At 39.7% G+C, this 17,496-nt stretch overlaps 1 protein-coding gene and 1 pseudogene across 3 annotated transcripts in view; both read left to right on the forward strand.

Moving 5' to 3' along the window:
• Positions 1 to 17,496, forward strand: part of NRXN3 (neurexin 3) — a 1,437,186-nt gene that overhangs the window by 445,256 nt on the left and 974,434 nt on the right. The window lies entirely within an intron of this gene.
• Positions 15,322 to 15,437, forward strand: LOC112473829 (annotated as a pseudogene).

Consider the following 17,496-nt stretch of genomic DNA (forward strand, 5'->3'; position numbering starts at 1 on the left):
AGTCATATCACTCCTCGATGTTCTTTGAATATGTCATTCACTTGGCTGCTTAAGACTTAGGTAATTGCTGTCTGTTTGTGTGGAATTCTCTTTCCCCAAATGTCTACGTGGCTTGTTCCCCAATATTTTCAAGTTCTTGCCGAAACGTCACTGTATTTTATAGGCCTTCCCTGGCTATCTCACATAAATAATAAGCTTCCATTCCATCTTAGCAGTCCTGCTCCCTTTTAGCTAGCTTGGGGCAGTTCCTGGCATATAGTATCAATTAATAAATGTTTGCCGAATGAATAATATATTTTCTTGCATGGCTTCCATGTATATTGACCTAATATGTGGGTGGATAAATGAACGATGAGTATATTCTTTGACACCAGCAGAAATCTTTATTTCCCAATGGACTCTTTCTCTGGGTGACTTTACCAAAGACTTATTCAGAACTTGTCAGGAACTCTTGAGTTCTGCAGAGGTAGTATTTCATTCACAAATGGATATGGCCATTAATCACCTATAGTGATGGAAAGCAGGGTTCGGCATTGGGGAGAGGGAGAGTGAGAAGGTTGGGCTGGCTAAAAGAGCCTCCTCCTTGTTGAGAAAACTGATTGATAATACCTAGGGAGCTTTTAGATTAAAAATATATCTATATGTATATGTGTGCATGCACGTGAGCACATGCGTGCATGTGTCTGTGTATATTGTATGTGTATATGTGTTCTTTCATGTCCGTACATATATATAAATATATACCATGTAAAGAATCAAAATTGATGATCCCAAAAGTCCAAAGACTCGAACACCCCAAATGACTCTGAAGGGTCAGCAGAAACCTTGATGCTTGGGGAACTAGAAATGTGGAGAAGGCTCATAGAATTTCTCTAGTTCACTTCTAGCTCACTGGACCTTACTTTCTGCTGAGGGACATAGAGCAGTGAACAACAACAACAAAAGTCTCTGCTTTCATATAGCTTACAATCTGGTAGATGGAAACAAAGAGTAAGAAAATAAATCTAAACTGTAGGTGGTGACGTAAGTGCTATGAGGAGAGGAAACAAAATAAAGCCTGATGAAGGAGTAGAAGGTAATGGAGTGCCACTTTAGAGGGCTGAGTTGGTAGGGAGCTGAGGCTTACTTGTCAAGACATCAAAGGATTACTCGATGCAAAGACCTGAGAAGTAGGTGCTTGTTGAATTCAAGGGATATAAAAAAAGAATGAATTAAGTGAGACCACATTATGTAGAGCTTTTAATCTGTGGTAAAAAATTAGAGTTATATTCTGATTATAAGGAGAAGCCATAGGGTTTTTTTAAGCAGGAGGTGACTGATCAGAATTTAAAAAAATCCCTCCAACTGGGCTATGGAAGATGGACCATCGTGTTCACTAGTAGAGACAAGATAGACAGGTGGCTGTTGTTGCCATCCAGGCAAGAAAATATAGCCATGAGGATTAGAGTAGTAGCAATGGAGGTGGCGCGAAGTGGATGGAGTGGATATGTTTTGGAGGTAGAGTCAAAAGGATTTATTGATGAATCGGATGTTGAGTGTGAGAGACAGTAAATCATTGAGGATATCTTTATTAGGCAAGATAAGCTAGGTTTTATTGTGGTAACAAACTACTCCAAAATATCAGAGGCTAAAACAGAAGGGGTTTATTACTCACTAACATATCATGTCTTTTGTGTTTTAGCTGGTGATTTTGTATTTTATAATTGTCCTCACTCTGGGACGTGGGATGACAAGGTAGCCACTAAATGGAACATTGATGGCTGACATTGAAAAGGGAAAAGAGAAATTCAGGGGTTTTTATACTGGAGCAATTAAATATTTGGCCTGGAAATTACACATATCATTTCTGCTCAAAACTAATTGGCCAAAACACAATTCCACCTACAAGAAATACAATCCTATCTTGTGCCAGGGAAGCAAAGGGTTAGAACTATTCAGACAGCAGCACTGATGACTCCGTGATACCTTTCAGCTTTAGATAACTTAATAACGTTATCCAAGTGGGGATGCTTGAGAGGAGTGGGCTTGAGAAAGGTGCAATCAATATTTCTTTTTAGGCTATGTTTAGTTTAAAAGCCTGTTAAGCAGAGATGCTAAGAAGACAGTTGGAAATATGAGTCTGATGATCAGAGGAAATCTATGAATAGAGATATAAATTTGAGTATCAACAAAATATATGTGATATTTAAAGTAATGGGACTTACAGAATGTCATTGGAACAAAGAAGAAAGCCAAAGACAGAACTCTGGTGCTCCCCGTAAGGAGAGATCTTACAGAGGAGCCAACAAAGGAAACTAAGGGATTATAATGGTAGACAGAGACACCAGAGAGTATGGAATCTTAAAAGGCCGTGGGAAGCTAATCTTGCAAGAAGATTGTACTGAGAGGTCAAAGGAAAGGGGAATTAATCATTGGTTCTGGCAAGCTATTGACCACTCCTGTGATGTGGTATGAGTAAGAGACTAATTTAAAGTGGATTGAAGAGAGAATGATAAGTGTGGAACTGACGAAAGACCACTTTTGGAAGAGTTTTTCTGTAATTAGTACAGTCCAATGGAGTTGGTAGTGAGGAGGGATATGGCATCAAGAAGATGGGAAATCAGGAAGGGGAGGTTTGTGGGCAAGATGATGATTGTGTCTTTTGAAATATTTTGACTTAAGAGAAAGGCAGTCAAGTGAAAAATACTCAGATATGGGTTGGAGATATGAGTCTGAACATAGGGAAGAATCAGAGCTGGCATAAACATTTAGGAGCTCTCTGCATAGAGAAGAGCCGGAACTAGGAATGTAGATGAGCTCTGACAGAGAAAGTTCAGATCCAAAAAAGAGTGGAGAGATCAAGTCTGAGCCTTAGGGGAGACATACATTAATAAAATCAGGAGAAGAAATAGTAGCTAGTTAAGAAAAAGGGGAAAATAGGTTGAGTAGATTCTATGTCATAGAAATCAAAGAAAGAGAGTTTTGATACTTTTTCAAAAGATTTTTCCTCCAGTTATGTGTTCTCATAAATATGTGGTCCACATTCTATACTTTCCGGCCAGATTTAGAGTAGACGCTAGTAGTCCTTTAAATATAAAGCCCGAGAATGGCGAAACACTTAGGATAATGGTTTTTTATCTCCAGTAAATCGATTGATGCTCTTCATTTTTCTATCCTTTTTGCTGTTGTTGCTTCTCATTCTCTTGGGAGTTCTCTAAGGCTGACTTAAAATGAAGATATTATCAGTGCCATACTCATCACTGTATTTTTCTTCTCTTCCACTTCTTTCTTCTTCATCATCATCATCATCATTGTCATCATCAGTTGTCACCACTATCATCAAAATAATCATCATCACCTCTAGATCTTATTAGATTAGTTATTTTGGTATTTTAATATGTAGGTTACAACTCTTGAGGGCTTGCATGTTAGTACAGAAGGACATATTTATAGCACTTTTGATTATATATTGAGTACTTAGCGAGTGCTTACTTCAAAGAGGGACATGATTCCTGCCCTAAGTTCTTTTAGTTCAATTTCCTAGGAAAGGTAACAGAGAATCAGGAGGGAAAAGAAGTTCTCAGTAGGAATACAAGAGATTAAGACTACAAATACATAATGTCACTAGAATAATTTGGCAGAAGTTTCTTCTCTCTCTAGATTAGTTGGCTGTAAAAAGCATATGTAGATGAATAGTCCTGGACTGTAGATATAGGGTAAAATGGTGACTGTGTATATCTTAAATGGAGTAAAAGTGGACTGTTTCCTCCTTTAAGCTGGGAATAATGTCGTTTTATGACATGGAATATAATTTGGCTCACTTTCAGTTCCGGTCGTCTGTTGGATTTCTTGTTCCACCGCCTCTCTCCCCCTCCCTTCCTCCTTTCTCTCTCCTCATTCCTCTGTCTCTCACTCCTTCCTTCTCCAGCATGTTTCACTTCTCCCACTGAATTCCTTTTATCAGTGACTTGACATCTGCTAGTTACCCAAGCCAGAGACTTGCAAGTTATTATTATTTCCCTCTTTTCCCTTAAACATTCCTCCAAGACCCATCTGTCCTTAAAGCTTGTTGACTTGACTTATCTCTGTCTTCCCCATTGTCACTATCTTAGTTCAATTATTCATTCTTTTCTGGATTATTATGATGTTATGGGCCACAGATGAAGTGTAAGACAGCAGTGTGAAGAATATACTGAAGGGAGGAGACATTGGAGTTGGACTTGGGAGTTGGACTTGAGACTTGTACTAGGCCATGTGAGACAATCCAGATTCCATCTCTCCAGAGCAGAATTGGCCATTCTGCATTGAGACTCCACTACGCATACCTCTTCTAACTTCACTGCACATATATATGCTTACATGTGTAACACCTTTACTGAACGGTAAGCTCTTTAAGGTAAGGGCCATGTCATTTATTATAGGGCCTTATAGTAAATTCTCTATGGTTGTTTACTGGATGATTAAATTAAATGGAGGCCTCAACAGGACCAGTGGCAGCAGGAAAGGAGCAGAGAAAATGAATGTGAAAGACCCGTTGGATATGGAATCAAATATACGAATCAAATAGTGGTAAGGAGTTGACATTATGGGCAATGAGGAGGGAAGGATCAGATATATCTATAAAAATTTAAACTTGGGTGACCATTAATAGAAATAAAGAAGTCAGGAGGAGGAATTGCTGAGTTTGCTTTTAGACAGGTTGATTTTAAGGTTCTGCAGAGAATTTTAATTTTAGATAGATGAATTGCTCCAGCAGACAACTCAGGTTTAGGACCTAGAGCCTTGAATGGTGTTTAGGTTAGAGATAAATATGTGCCAGTGGATGAAATTGACAACTGAGGTAGAGTAGTGAGAAAGGAAGAGCCTCCATCAGATGCTTGAGGAAAGGAATTTGGAAAAAAATGCTGGTAACAGAGGCCAAAAATGAGTCATCAAAGAGTGATTTGGCAAGTATACAGTCAGAAAACCTCGGAAAAGAGAATTTTGAGAAGGGAGAGATACAGAAAAATGTCAGCTATTGCACGGATATTGAGTATTCTGAAAACTGAAGCCTATTTTAATCAATAGGATATTGGTAATCTTATTTCAGAATTATTTACTCGTGAGTTAAATATGTTTTATTTTGGGACACAGCTAAGTTAAAATGCTGTAGGACAAGGTGGTACAAATTCTCTTTTCTTTCATAGGTGGTTAAATAAAATTCCTTTTATTGATTTTTCTTGGAACTGTGTCCTTCAGCCTCACGGCCAAGTGGTATCCAGTGAAAGAAGCCAAAGAGATAAAAGCGAAGTGTCTGAATTTGTTCTGTTACCACTTTTGACTTAATCTGCCCATTATTAGGTGTTTAGCAAAAGATTTAGTGTTACCGATATATTCAAGTTGATGCCTTGCCTTTTCTTTGCCCTAGATATAGGGACACTCTAGTCTCTCTTGATTTTTCCCCTTTTCTGTGCATTTGTAGTTTGAATAAGAGTAAGAGAGCCCTAGCTGGATCCTAATAATCTTTCCAGGGCAGTAGGCCACAATATTAGTATTTTCTTTGGGGCAGCTTGTATGGAGGTCAGAGAAGTATGCCATTGTTCATGTCTCTCCTCCATCCTTAGATTGTGGTAGATACAGAAGACACTTGCTGGTCAAAACTATGTCAAGCAGGAAAGTAAAGATTTTCTACATCTATGTTGAAAGAAGACCTAGACAAGGGCATGGCCAGTAAATGGCCCATTAGAAATGGGGAAAATAGTAGGGTTAGTGTTGTGAAAGTTCCAGGGAAGGTCTTTGAAAAATTCTGGAACCATAAATTTAACTATGTACTATTTACTTTGTTTATTGGTAGAAACACTTTACCATATTTGTGTGTGTGTGTGTGTGTGTGTGTGTGTGTGTGTGTGTACACACCTCCTTAGGAGGTATTTAATAAAATATCTGATAGTGGTTACTTCTATGCCAGTCCAGAAATAAACTCTAAAGATCAAGGAGCCAGAGGAAAGAATGGGTAGGTTTTTCCCAAGTCTTAGTTTCCTCTCAGAACACCTGTTAGACCTTTGCTGATAGAGAAGTCCCCCAATCACCATGTGTTCCCTAGACTCCTGACATACATTCTTGTCCTCTCGATCACTCCAGTTTGGACTGATTAGATGGTACCAAGCTTTCTAGCTGCTGATTTGGATTCCAAGGAAAGTTAGTAAGTGGAGTGACTAGTGATTCAAATATGCAGCAATATAGAAGTCTTTGTTGAGGTTTTGTTTGTAATCGTAGGATTCTCTAGATGAGGATGATTTCCTGAGAGATCATAATAGCATTGGGGTCGAAAAAAGGTTCTTTCTAAACATTTTTGTCCAAAGTAATTGGAATATTTGCGCCAAGCATATGACCTAATGGTTTTGAGAATACATTTGGGAGTCAGATAGTCTTGAGTTCAAATCCCAGCTCTGCCACTTGAAAGCTTTGCAAGCCTGGGCAAGTCATTTGACTTCTCCAAGTCTCAGTTCCTCATCTATAAAATCAGATGATGATGTTACCTTTTAGAATTGTTGTGATAATTACAGGAAATTCTAAATATAAAGCATTTATTATGGTTCTTTGCACTTACTATCTATCCTTTATTATTGGTATTAGATGGAGCAAATCTAGCTATCCTTCATTATCTACCCTTCATTGTCAGTACTAGATGGAGAAATGGATGCCTCAGCAGACCTGTCCAGTACATCTTCTCTAGAGCTTCCAACCAGTCATCAGGTCTAATCAACTTTATCTCTGAGATTTTCCTGAAATCTTCCCCTCCTTTTCCATTTTCACCATCGCTGCTCGCTCTAGACCTGGGTATTACTTTTTCTTATTTGCCTTTTTTTGAGTAATACCCCATACACCAGTGGTCCCCAAACTTTATGACCCTAAAGATCGGTGCTCCTATGAGAATCTAATGCCTGATGATCTGAGGTGGAGCTGAGGTGGTGATGCTAGTGCTGGCGAGTGGCTGCAAATACAGATGAAGCTTCACTCGCTCACCCGCCGCTCACCTCCTGCAGTGTGTCCTGGTTCCTAACAGGCCACTGACTGGTACCTGTCCACAGCCTGGGGATTGGAGACCCCTGCTATACACAGGGCCATGTTGTCTTTCATAAAACTTTTTCCGATTATATTTTTTCTCTGCTCAAATACCTGCTTCGGATCCTCAGTGCTCAGCTTCATATTTAAGTCTGCGATTTGGCATGAACTTATTTTATCAGCTTAATCATAGATTTTTCATTTTCTTTATGCATTTCTCTTCCATGCCATATGTGATATTCCCAAGCCAATAATAATTCTTTTCATTGTACTTTTTTTTTCCTTTTGGTCTTATATACATCATGTTTCTGTAGATTTTCAAGTTGTTTTTCTACTTTTTCTCTTTCTTCCTTTTAATTCATTTCTTGTGTGGCCACGACATTAATCTTTTATATAATGCCAACCTGACCTCATCATTCTCCTGCTTGAGTAGTTCCCCTGTGCCTTTAGAATCAAATTAAAATTTCTCAGCTGAATGTAGGTGGTTGTCTGGGGTCTTATCCAGTTTCCTTCTCTACCATCACTCCCACTATACACAGTTTAGCCATACTGATCACTCTCCACTCTGTGAATATGCCAAGAGTTCTCACCCGTCCACCCGTCTTTCTTTTCCCATGCTATTTCTCTTACCTTCTTCTTACTCCTGGCTCATGCTAATCATTTATCTAGTCTCACCTTAGTATATCCTATCCTTTGGAAGTCATTTTCTGATTGCCTTTTCCTCCTGCCAAAAGGTTGAATTAGGAGCTCATCCCTGCTTTCATGGTAATTCAGAATACCTTTTTAAAAACCTGTCATGCAAAATTGCTAACTTTTCTGACTGTCTTCTAACAGAGGAATTCTATGGTGTATATTTTTCAGTTTTGCAATTTCACAGAGCATGACACTGAATAAATAATGGCCGTGTGAATAACTGAATAAATGTGTATATGTCTGTTTTCTTTAATAGAATTAATTTTTGAGGGAAAAACCAGTCTCCCCTTTATCCCCCACATTTCCTAACATTGTCTTATGTATATAGTAGTTGCTCAATAAGTGCTCAGTGGATGAATAACAATGTACCTGTCTGTCTTCCCCAGAAGATGCTAAATTTTTCAGGAAGACATCATGTTGTAAAAATTAGATAACTTTTAGGGCAATGAATTATACATATTTATGCTTTGTTTGATTCTCGTGTTTAATTTTTGCTCTTATTTGAACTCATTTGAACTTAAGCTATGGTGGGTTTTGGGAGTCAGGTAGCTTCTCTATATTATATAAGCATATATCTGATAAAGCTATGGGATCAAAAACCTGATAGCTAAGGTTAGCTGGTGATTTAAACTTCAGAGACTGAGTGACTACACTTAAAACTAGGAGTGGATTACTAGTATTGATATGTCTGGAGAATTTTCCATCCTTATTTGATTCTTCCTCCCCAAACCTGAGGAGTCTACTTACGGCAAACCTCTGCTGATTCCCCAGCCCTTGTTAGAGTTTGACTTGCAATAATCTCCCCTTGCCCTGGGGGATTGTTAGAGTTTGACTTGCAATAATCCCCCCTTGCCCTGGGGGATTATTGCAAGTCAAACTATAATGGGCTGGGGAATCAGCGTAACGAAAGTGTATTAATTTCCTGTGGCTTCTGTAACAAAATACCACAAATTTGTTGGCTTAAAACAACAGAAATTTATTATCTCACAGTTCTGGAGGTCAGAAATCTGAAATAAGTTTCATTTGCTGAAATTAAAACGTAGGCAAAGCCATGCTTCCTTTGGAGGTTCTAGGAGAATCTGTTCCTTGCCTCTTCCTGCTTCTGGTAGCTGCTGACATTCCTTGGCTTGTGGCTGCATCCCTCCAATCTCTGCCTCCACCTTCACATTGCTTTCTCTGAGTATGTGTCTAATCAACTTTGGCCTCCTCCTTACAAGGATACAGGTGATTGCATTTAAGGGCCACCTGGATAATACAGACTACTCTCTGAGCTCAAATGCTTTAACTTAATCACATTTGCAAAGACCCTTTTAAAATAAGGTAACATTTATAGGCTTCTGATATCTTTGCGGAACATTATTCAGCCTATTGTAGAGACCGATGTCTTTCTACCTTTGCAGATTCAAAGGAACTAGAAGACTAACACATATGCCTCATTAGTAAGAAGCTTCCAAACTTATGGCCCATTTAAAAGAAGCCAGGAGCCGCTGTCAGGAAGGGGCTAATTTAGGTCAGTCTTATGTCACTGGATAGGCGGGTATGATCACATTTCCAGCTCTCATTATGAGAATAAACAGTTAATACTTATTGAGAAGCTAATTAAGTAACCAGGAGAGCTAGTTGGAGTTCTGAGCAAGTCAGCAGTGACAACCAGTTCCTGTTGTCTGGCCCTGTTTTGTGTGGATCTTGTTCCAGTTCAGGTGTGCTCAGCTGATCTGTCGCTCTTCTGTGTCCAGCAGTAACTTTTGCCATCTGTTTCATCAGGAGGGTCACAAAAGATACAGGTGGTCACTGGAGGGGAGTTCAGGTGGGATCAAGAGAGAGGAAGGGTTCTGTAGCAGGCCACCCATGCAAGGCCTGAGCATAGAATTCACCAGATTTTGAATTAGGGAAGAACTTCAGTACTTGAGCTTGGGATGCAGACACTTGCTGGCTCCTCTCCACCTCTGTTACATCTCTCTCCTATAGCCTAAGGAAAGCATGGGCCCCTGGAGACATCTTCTGCGAGGCTTTCGCGGGTGCTCCTGAACGTGCTTCCTTCAGTGTGCACGTTCTGTAATCTGCTAGCCTAAGACACAGGCAGGAGAGACTAACTTTTTTAGTGATTCTTTTATAATCCAGGTAGCTGGGGAAGCTAGATTTAAGGTGGGGGGAGGGGGCGGGATCTAAAGGAAACCTCAGTTTTTTTTATCTGCTGTATAAAAGCAGGATAGTAATAGCTATTGATTGCACAGGATCTCAGGTGAGACCCTACCTGCATTTCATTCTGGCTCTATTATATAATAGCTGTGTGATTTTATGCAGATATTAAAATCTCTGATTCCTAGTTTACTCTTCTGTAAAATGACAATAATAGTACCCAACACTTACCATGCCAGGAGCTGTTCCAAGCAATTTGCATAGACTAAATCTACTAATCCCCACAACAACCTTATGAGTTAAGTACTGTTAATATCCCACTTCAAAGATGAGAAAACTGAGGTACAGAGGTTAAGTAACCTGTCTGGGTTACACAGTAACAAGTAGCAAAGCAAGAATTTTAACCCAGATATTTTGACTGCAAATGTCTCAAAAACCCTAGTTTATACTGCCTCTCAATCCTCAGGCTGTTGTAAGTGTAAAATAGGGTGTCTATCCACCCCAGGTGGCCTTGGAAAGTTCTGGGTTGCATCTGTTGTCCAGGTAAACTACTAATACTTCTCTCTTTTACTCTCAAAAGTTGGTATTAGATGGAGCAAATCTAGCTATCCTTCATTATCTACCGTAGTGTCATGTCTCAGTTTGGATATTTGTCACATGAGGATTAAATAATTATATATTTAATACTAAGAACAATGCCTGGCCTACAGCAAACCTTCCTTTAAGGTCAGCTATTGCTACTTCTACCGTCACCACGACCACTGCCGCCCACGATCATCCCAAGTCTGGGAGGCTCGGAGCTAGGGGTTAATTCAGGTTCTGGAAATATGTCTCATGGGAGCCACCATTCCTTGTTCTCACAGCCTCGTAGACATTGCTCATCGGTGACTGCACAGCAGTCTTTCCTTCTTTGTGTCCTGGGCAGCTACTCTTAATTGATCAAACTGGACATGTGAAATTCAAAGTATTTCCCATACCTTGTTTCATTAAGTCAAAGCACCCAAGATCTCAGTGCATGGAGAATCTGAATTTAAGCTGAGCTTGTGGGTTTCTCCATTTATATTGAAACTTATGTGATTCCTAAAAATGATAATGAATTTTGGACCTCTCTAGGCTCACTATATCCCTTTCCTACCATACTCCTCTCTGCCTATTTCTCTATCATTTCTACCTCTCAAAGAATTTTAATTCATAATAATTTTCTGTTCCATGCACATAATTTGATAAAAGGTCATCAAAATACTATAGGAATGGACATGCTATAAATAAGGAGAAGTAAGTCATAATGGGAATTATAGTTACACCTAAGATCCACGATTTAGAAAAGCCATCTTTAAATGTGATTTGTGTAACTGGTAGTGAAATTCATTTCACGTTGGTTTTGCATGGCATAAGGGACATCTAGTGGTTATCTAGGTCTCTGCAGATTTACTAAAAGTAGTGTAAAGTCATAGGTGTAAGTATTGGGGCTAAGTACCATCACCCTGAAAGGGAGCCCCCCCAAAGGAGGGTGGCCTCATTTGTTGCATTACCTTTATTTTGAAGTTAACAAAGGATAAAGAAACATGTTCAGAAAAAATTATTTGAGTCTTAGCATTTTTATCGACATTATTGTCAGTTCAAACCTCTTCTTATTTGCTGTTTTTTGCACCAGGTTGGAAATGATGCTGTTATCAGGTACCTGCCAGCCTGGCATATACTACTTATCACTTCCTCTGCCTCTTCTGCTGATTGCAGAGGGGCTCTTTGGACCACTTTGAAAAGCCATCTGATTGGAGCCTTTATTAGGCTAAGAAGCAGAGCTAGCTGCTTAGCAGGCCAGGCAAGAGCTAGTCTGTAATTGCTTCTGACAGGCAGAGCTCCTTTGGAAGTTGCTTGGCCATCAGGAAACCATACAGCTCTGGTCCACGTGTACTTTGTATAAATGATTAGGCTTCACGTTTTAAGAGGATGAACTGCAAAGACCCTGGGTGAACTTGGCCTTCTTAGCGCGAGTCCTCAAGACACTTGCCCGTTGGTCAGCACCTCTTTGTAGAATATGTCACTATCCATGGTCCTGAATTCACTGCTCTTGTCTTCTGGGCTGTGTAGACTGCTTGATTTCCTTATATGTCACTCTTGTTTCCAGCCAACCATGTTAGACTTCTTGAGAGTTCTGTTTCATTGAATCATTTTGTAGTATTTTCCTCCATTCTTCTGCCTTTGGGACTCTCATATAATTTTTTTTCTCCAAGAGCTATTTGGCATTCCTATTGAAATCTCTCTTCTTTCAGAGTAGTTGGTAGCAGCCAGAAGTTGGTAGCTAAGGCCAACAGCTTAATTGTTGGGGGGTCATTCTTGCTTTTTGACTCTGAGTACAGGTGATAAAGGTTCCGAGATACTGTTTCAAAATCTCCATGTGTTTTATATGGCAGTCCAAGCTACATTGTCATAAAGAAGTATATAGTAGTCCCTTAGCATACTCCAGAGTGGGAGGTAGTGTTGGTATTGAGCTTTGTCAGCCAATCTTTTAGAGTATCCTAGAATTTGTGCTTGTTTTTTTTGCTTCTTCTTCTGTTAGTGTTCTGCCAAGACACAAACTAATGACAACTGCCACTCTGGGATGCAAAATTTCCATATTGACACCCTTAAAATACAAACACATTTCCTGAGCGTGTACACTAGGGAAAACTCAACTAAATGTTCAGTGATTCTATCAAGTTCTTTTTAACTGTCTGTGATACTTTTGCTTTCTAACTTCTCATCTCGTTACTTATTGTCAAGTGGAATGAATATAGAGGCTACTTTTTGCATTATAGTCCTCACTGACTTAGAGGCATCAGAAAGTAGCCTTTGTCATCTTCCTTGGCCTTCTTCCTTCCCTCTCTTCCATGTCCTCTTACAAACATGTATTGACTTTGTGTTAGACACTGGAATAGGCACTTAGAGACACAGAGAAAAAAAGGCACAGTTTCCTTCACTTGAGAAGCTCTCGGTCTGTTGGGGGAGACAGACAATTACAGCACAAAATGATAATTTCTATGACATCAGTTAGAATATGGAGCCATGGGAGGAGAGGGGAGGAAATGAGCTGTGGGTGGGAGTAGAAAAAGCAAGAATGTTGCTGAAGGCTTCCCATACCTGAATTGTGCCTCAAATGGTGAGCAGTAGTCATTCAGTTAAATAATTCAGATAAGGCTTATCCTGGGGATGGTTTATTGGAAGAATCCAGAACTTTGGCAAGTCTATTGATGATGAGGTAGAGACTAGATCAGGAATAGTCTTTTATATAATGCTTAAAAGTTTGTGTTTGATTCTGAAGTAGATAAAGAACCATTGAAGGATTTTAAGCAGGGAATGACATGTTATCCCCAGGGAAAACAGTGAGATGATTAAAGTCATTTCTAGTCTTTGGAATAAAAATAACAGTAGATACCTAGTGATTCAGGAAGGCACCTTTTAAATTTTGTCACCTTTCTAATCAAACTGCTAAAGGCTTCCTTTCTACTCTAATGGTTCCTTTTTCCCCCAATTGCATAATGTCTGTATTTTTAGAACTTTTCATAGTCAGGTACCACCTACTCATCTGATCTTAGTTCCTCTGCTTTGTGACATGTAACTTTCACTCTAGTCAGGTTGGTGTCCTCATCAGATATTCTAAAACAGAAGGAAATTTAGGTGTTCGCTGGGCAGGTCTGTTTAGTACATAAGTAAATGCAAGAAGTTAGAGTGTGTATTTATTGAGCCCCTACTATGTGACAGGCATTTTGCTACACACTGGAGATACATTGGTTGCCATATCCAAAACTCTGTGTTCACAGACTAGAGGGCCATAAGTGCCTATTCCAGTGTGTGACACAAAGTCAGTACATGTTTGTAAGAGGATGTGCAAGAGTAGGAAGGAAGAAGGGCAAGGAAGATGACAAAGACAAAGACTAGCTTACAGACTAGAGGACCATAATAGTGCCATTCTTGGAAAGTAGAGGGGAGAGAGGGAGAGAAATACCATCTGAGTCAAGTTTCTGATCATGGGCCTTTGCGCATTCACTAACTGGAGTGACAAATACATCTCACTTCATTTCTGGTATAAAATATATCCCCCCTTTAAGCACCCTCCAACATTTTCTAAGTGTATTGGTGGCAGGAGTTATACCTTATGTTCCTTTAGTGGTCTAAAACTAAAGGTTATTTAACATATTTACATGAATTTTTGTTTCCAATATTCTAATATAGCTAGTCAATTTACATTAAGTTGACTTTTGTGTTAGAGGATAACAAGGTTCACCTCCAGGCCCATCTCTTAGTAACTGGTGGTAATTTTCTTGAGTGCTGCCTGGAGAAGAATTCTGAGGCTCTATCTGGGTTTAATGGGAAATAGAGTAGAATAGAATGACTCCAATTAACAATAAATGCCATCTGCCAGGAAGGAAGAGTAGAAACACATATTTGCCAACATGGCTCTAAGAGATTGGAGAGTTTGCCATCCAGGAGTGGCCAGAAGGATCATCTGGCAAACTTCTCTAGTTCATGGTTTTTTTGTTTTGTTTTGTTTTTTTCACTATCTATTGACAAGTCCTGTCTTGGAGAGCTATGGCCTACATGTGCAAGTTCACATCTTATTTCTTTGCCTGGGTCTGTCTATGTCAAGTCTGTGGTCTAGCTAGGCCAAGTTCTTGCTGCATGAATTTAGTAGAAGTCTAGTAGACTCTGTGAGGATGATAAAGCCTGCATCAGCAAATCATATTTCTTGTGATAGACTGAGCCTTTACAGTATCCTAAATACCCTACAAACTTGACTAGCTGAAATTTTTTTCTGTGGGATACAGGAACATATGGCCACCTGTCCATCATCAGCTTTTTTTTTAACTGCATAAACATCCTAATAAATTTCTTCTTGAGAATAAAAATGAGACCTTCACTGTAATTGTGCCCGGAATTAGAAATCTTTCTCAACTTCTTACTTTTAATAACTGAGAATAAACCTATCTGATTATATCCCTCTCAGAAAGACTCCATCAGACAAATAAATATTTGTCTAAGTCTTAAGTGCAAGTGGTAATGACCTGTGTTATTAGCAAGGCTGTTGGGCTGGCACATATGGACGTTTGATTTATGGGGGCAGAGTAACTGGTTCACAGCATGTGCCCTCCCCCTCTCCCTCTCACACTCCCTCCCCTCCCCGCTTCCCTCCCCGCTTCCTCCCCTGCCCTTCTCCACCCCCTTTCCCCCAATGCCTGCATGTTGCAGATACTGGATGCTTTCTTCAAAATGAGGAAGGGACTGAGGACTTTGCTGGTTCAACATCAACTCGCCTGGATTTTTTCATGTTACTCCAGTTTCCTTTATGTCTCTTTATAGACTAGAGGTCTATAATAGTGCCATTAGAAGGAGCCAAATCTGGACATGGTTCCATAATGTAGCGGTTAGCATGTTTGCTTTACACGCAGAAGGTCCTGGGTTCACGCCCCAGTGGAGCCATGGTCCATAGTCTACGGCCATGCCACCCTGAACAAGCCCGATGTCTGATCTCGGAAGCTAAGCAGGGTCAGGCCTGGTTAGTACTTGGATGGGAAACCACCTAAGAAGAGCAGGTGCTGTAGGCATAAATAATAATTAAAAAAAAAAAAAAAAAAGGAGCCAAATAGAAGCTGCATCCTTTTCTTGGCCACCATTTCACAAATGGAACCATAGATAAGAGATTATCAACTGGTGGTCCCTGGTGAGGTCCACCTACCAGATATGTTATATTAGACCCACAACATATTAGATCACACATTTAAAAATTTTAATTAGCTGCCAACATTCTACTACTTGTTTCAACTTTATCTGGAGTCTTTTTGACCTTTATTTCAAGCCCTAGAATGTAGACATTTTTTGGCTCCTGCCTTGCAAATCTGAAACTCAGTTCCCATTTTCTGTCTCTGGTGCTTAGTTTTTATCTTTGGGGGATCCTGATCATTGTTAACAGAATATAAAGCATGAAATTGGTGGTATGCATGGAATGTAGCAGTGGGGACTTGAGGCCCCAGGTTGGATGTCAGCTGCAGCTCAGCAGGCAGTTAGTTTATTAACCCCTGTTAGCAAGACTATAGATGCAGATGTGGCTCCGGCTATGCCAAATATTAGGTTCTTCTGACTTTGGAAGCTAAGAGGACCATCTGCTGCCACATTTGTGCTTGGACTTCACTGTTGGAGTTTGGTCAGTGGTACACTGTGATAGAAAATGATGTTAATGATAATGAATCCTAAATCTGTGCAGATGTATGGTGTGTGTGTGTGTGTGTGTGTGTGTGTGAGAGAGAGAGAGAGAGAGAGAGAGACAGAGACAGAGACAGAGACAGAGACAGACACACACACAAAGAACAGGGCAAAACTAGCATTAGGCATTTATATATATTATAAATGCCACATTAAGCAATTATACATATATAATTTAAAAATTTTTTATTTCAGAGTTTGTTAAATCCAGAGTCTGTCACTAGTTCCAGGCCTGTCTCTTGAGTTGTGATAGGCTTACAACTTATCCTCAGAAAGAATCTTTTCTTCCTAATGATTCAATGCCAGGCTAAACTGCCTGTTGATTTAGTTCTGGCTTTTCACAGAAAATAACAAAATTATAATGGTAACTAGCATTTATTGAGTACTTATGAAGGGCCAGAACTGTGTAAAGTACTTCTGTATATGATAGTATCATCTCATTTATTTCTTACAACCTTGTGAAGTGAGACTTGTTATTTACATTCTATAGTTGAAGAACCTGAGTCTAAGACAAGTTAAATATTTTGTCCAAGGTCACATAGCTGGCAAGGGTGAAGCTGGACTCAAACCCTGGCTGGTGAGACTGCAGAGGCCACGTTCTTACCTGGTATTGCCATTTGAGTCCAACAACTAAGTAAATGAAGATATAAGCATTTATTGAGCAGCAGGATAGCTAGGTGCTATTTCAGATTTTAAAAGCTGTAATGCATACTTTTTGCTGATAAAGTGTTTGAAGTCTGTTGAGAAGACAAGACCTGTGCTTATTCAAAGACAGCAAGGTCGAGGATTGTGAGTGACAAATCAGTGGAGCCAACAGTTCCTACGAGGGGAAATTACAGCAGACCAGAGTCATCAGTTGCCTGCAGGACAGAGGGGAAGTGGGGGAGAGAAAGTAGGATGTGTGATTCTGTGGCAACCCCAGAAGCATGATTCTTTCACAGTACTTATTTATTTACTCTAAGTAGAAATGTTACACAACAATAAGATTAGTCCAAAAGTTTATCTAGAAGCTACACCATCCTGGAGCTGCAGAGAAAAAGCTCATTTCATTATTATCTATTGTCAGAGGATTAAATTTGGGTGACAGAGAAATCTGTCTTTGTCTTTTACTTGTTGTATATGAACTGCTCCAAACATAGGTATAAATTTAAAAAGCTTTATTGGGATTTATAGTCGACATTGTTCCACATCAAAGCACCCTGACACTGGCTTCTCACGGTTCTGTTTTGTCTAACCTATACACTTGAGAGGCTGTCCCCTGGCGTCCTGACCTTCAAACATCCTCCACTGACCTGGATCGGAGTAGTGGTGCTCAGTCATGAAGTCATGGACCTATAAATTATGGTCTTGTAAGTCGACCTGGTTGTTTTTATTGAAATTGTCCTATATGTAGACCCACAGAGA

The sequence above is a fragment of the Pteropus alecto genome, unplaced genomic scaffold (assembly GCF_000325575.1).
Source record: "Pteropus alecto unplaced genomic scaffold, ASM32557v1 scaffold8, whole genome shotgun sequence".
NCBI classification, from domain to species: domain Eukaryota; kingdom Metazoa; phylum Chordata; class Mammalia; order Chiroptera; family Pteropodidae; genus Pteropus; species Pteropus alecto.